The sequence below is a fragment of the Orycteropus afer genome, unplaced genomic scaffold (genome assembly GCF_000298275.1).
Source record: "Orycteropus afer afer isolate SDZICR_OR568_19922 unplaced genomic scaffold, OryAfe1.0 scaffold00134, whole genome shotgun sequence".
Classification (NCBI taxonomy): domain Eukaryota; kingdom Metazoa; phylum Chordata; class Mammalia; order Tubulidentata; family Orycteropodidae; genus Orycteropus; species Orycteropus afer.
In genome coordinates, this window is record NW_006921721.1 from 6,384,616 (window position 1) to 6,387,987 (window position 3,372).

A 3,372-nucleotide genomic window follows, 5' to 3' on the forward strand; every position below is an offset into this window, starting at 1 on the left:
CGTCGAGTCGGCTCCAACTCATAGCGACCCCTCCTTGGGTTTCCAAGGCGGTATCACTACGGAAGTAGGATTGCCCAACCTTCCTTCCGAGGAGTGGCTGCTGGGTTTGAACCACCAGCCGTCTGGTTAGCAGGCAAGTGTCTTAGCCACTATGCTACTATGTCTTTTAGACTGAGGTAATTCTTTTTGCTCAAATAAAATGATATCACTGTTCCATGTGGCAAATCTCTAGTGATACTGTTTTCCATTTGTTGACATTAAAGTAAAGTAGAACAAATTTCCAGACTTGATGTTGATGGAGATATTTACCTTCCTCCTTCATAAGAGTAAGTCCATTTGAAGGGTGGAGGGAGGGAGACATTGATGGGTATTTCATCATTGGGATGACAAGGCTTGTGCTGTGAGGCAAGGAAAAAAAAAAAGAAGACTGTGGAAAGGCATAAAAATGCTTAAGAGAGAAAAGGATACACAATAAATGACTCTAACTGAATTTGCAGACAAGTAGTATGTTTGAAAACATCTCCATTGATATTCCATCACTCCTTGAATACTTGTTTTTCAGGCATGCAAGTGCAGCTTGGGCTTCTCCCTTCAGCACCATCAGATCTTGATCATATGCTCCCTCCTGAAATGGTCGAATGCTGACTGATTCTTTTTGGTACAATGACTCTGTGTGTTCCTTTCATCTTCTTTTGATACTTCCCGAGTCGTTAAATATTTTGTGCATAGACTCCTTCAGTCTTGCAACTTGAGGCCTGAATTTTTTTTTTTTTTTTTCCAATTTTTTTAGCTTGAGAAACATTGAGTGTGTTCTTTCTTTCTGGTTTTCTAACTACAGGTCTTTACACATCTCATTATAGTACTTTATCTTCTTGACCTACCTTTTGAAATCTTATGTTCAGCTTTTTAACTTAATGATTTCTTCTATTCGTTTTAGCTACTCTACATTCAAAAGCAAGTTTTGGAGTCTCTTCTGACATCCATTTTTGTCTTTTCTCTCTTTTCTTGTCTTTTTAATATTGTTTGCTTTCTTCATGTATGATGTCCTTGATATCATATCAAAACTTGTCTATAATCTTTGGTCATTAGTATTCAATGTGTCAAATATATTCTTGAGATGGTCTCTTAATTTAGGTAGAATATATTCAAAATCATTTTAATTTACTTTAGTTTCAGCAGCAGATGGTCTGTTCCACATTCAGCCACTGGTCTTGCTCTGACTGATGATTTTGAGCTTCTCCATTGACTCTTTTCTTATATGTAGTTGATTTGATTCATGTGTATTCCATCTGGTAAAGTATACATTTATAGTTGCCTTTTATATGGAAAAAAGGTATTTCCAATGAATAAGTCATTGGTCTTGCAGAATTTGACATGTAATATCTGGTGTTGTTTCTATCACCTAGGCCATATTTTCCAAATACCTACTCTTCTTTGTTTCCAAATTTCACATGCCAGTTACCAGTAAATATCATTGCATTCTTATTGCATATTTGATTGATTTCAGACTGCAGAAGTTGGTGAAAATCTTCAATTTCTTCATATTTGACATTAGTGGTTGGTGCATAAATTTGATAATAGGTCTTTCTTGTAAGGGTATAGATATTACCCTATCACTAACAGCACTGTTGTTGTTATTACCCTATCACTAACAGCACTGTACTTAAGAATAAATCCAGAAATATTCTTTATGACAAAGAAAGCAATGCTGTTCTTCAATTTGTTATTTAGTTGTCATTTTCCAAATGCCCAATCCCAATCCACTTTGGGTACCAATGCTTAGGATACTGATCTTCAAGCATTTTATTTCATTTTTGATAACTTCCAGTTTTCCTTGATTTGTACACCATACATTCCACATTCCAGTTACTAATGGATGTTTGTAGCTGTTTCTTTTCATTTATTTAAAATATTATTTTATTTTGTTTTAGGTAAAAGTTTACTCAGTAAATTAGGTTTCCCTTTAACAGTTTTTATACACGTAGTTCCATGTCATTGGTTACAGTTTTTACAATTTGTCTATTTTCTCATTATTTCCATTTTATTTGTTTTGTTTCCATTGATCTGGCTTCCCTTCCCCTCCTTGACTTCTCATCTTTGCTTTTGGGTAACTGTTGACTCTTGGTTTCATATAATTAATGGTTTATTGGAGCATAGTAATTATGGGTGATATTGTTTATTTTATAAGCCAGTCTGTTATTTGGCTGAAAGGTAAACTACAGAAATACATTCAGGTCCAAGTTCAAAGAATATCTTAGGATGATAGTCTCAGGAGTTCCTCTAGTTTCTATGGGTCCAGTAGGCAGTCATTCAAACAGAACAAGGGGATACTGCTTGGTTTAAAATCAAGAAAGTTGTGCATCATGGTTGTATTTTTCAACATTTTTATTTGATCTGTATGCTGAGCAAATAATCTGAGAAACTGTATTATATAAAGACAAATGTGGCACTGGGACTGGAAGAATAGTCATTAACCACCTTCAATATGCAGATGAAACAACCTTGCTTGCTGAAAGTGAAGAAGGCTTGAAGCATTTACAGAAAAACACCAAGATTACAACCTTCAGTATGGATTACACCTTAACACAAAGAAAGCAGAAATCCCTACAATAAATCCCCAATAAACAGCATCATGATAAATGCAGAAAATATTGAGGTTTTCAAGGATTCCATTTTACTTGGATTCACAATCAACACCCATGGAAGGAGCAGTGAAGAAATCAAATGACATATTGCATTGGGCATATCTACTGCAAAAGACTTCTTTAAAGTGTTAAAAAGCAAAAATATTACTTTGAGAACTAAGGTGTGCCTGACTTGAGCCTTTTTCTTTTTTTCACTTAATCACCTCATATGCATGTGAAAGCTGGACAATGGGTAATGAAAACTGAAGAAGAATTGGTGCATCTGAATTATTGTGTTGGCAAAGAATATTGCACATACCATAGACTGCCAGAAGAATGAACAAATCTGCCTTGTAAGAAGTACAGCCATAGCGTTCCTTGAAAAACAAAGCACGACTTGTCTCATGTATTTTGGACATGGTACAAGGCGGGGCCAGTCCCTTAAGAAAGACATCATGCCTGGTAAATAGAGGGTTAGTGAGAAAGGGGAAGACCTTCAATTAGATATATTGGTGCAGTAGCTACAACATTGGGGTCAAACATAGCAGCGATTTTGAGGATGGCACAGGACTGAGCAGTGTTTCATTCTGTTGTATGTTGGGTTACTGTCTTGGTTCTGTAGTGCTGCTGTAACAGACATACCACAAGTGGATGGCTTTTAAACAGGAATTTATTCTCTTGCAGTTTAGGAGGCTAGAAGTCCAAATTCAGAGTGCTAGCTCTAGGGGCTGGGTGAAGACCCTTCCAC